Source organism: Calidris pugnax, unplaced genomic scaffold (genome assembly GCF_001431845.1).
Source record: "Calidris pugnax isolate Ruff unplaced genomic scaffold, ASM143184v1 scaffold180, whole genome shotgun sequence".
Lineage (NCBI taxonomy): Eukaryota > Metazoa > Chordata > Aves > Charadriiformes > Scolopacidae > Calidris > Calidris pugnax.
Genome location: NW_015090916.1, coordinates 2,111,434 through 2,111,807, shown reverse-complemented (window position 1 = coordinate 2,111,807; position 374 = coordinate 2,111,434).

Sequence of the window (374 nt, the reverse complement as noted above, 5' to 3'; positions counted from 1 at the left end):
CCCCCCCTCCCGCCGCTCTGCCCTCCGCGGGGACGGCCCCCGGGCAGCCTCCCCGGCCCGGGCTGCTCTCCCAGCGCCGCCGCAGCCCCCGGCCGTTCCGCCCCTGCGCAGCACGGCCCTGCGCCTCCCGCGCCGCCATTACACGGCAATCCCGCCCCGCCGTACGTCCGCCGCGCTTTACGGCAGCGCGGCAGTGTCGCGCGGCGCTGTGCGGCGCCGTGCCCGGACGGAGGAGGTCACCGAGCGGCGGCGGTGGGGCCGTGGCACCGGCTCCGGCTCCAGCATGTGGCGGGTGTTGGCGCGACGCGTAGCCCGGGGAGCGGCGGGGGCTCCTGGCGTGGTGCGGAGCCGCCGAGCGCTCAGTGTTGCCGGGG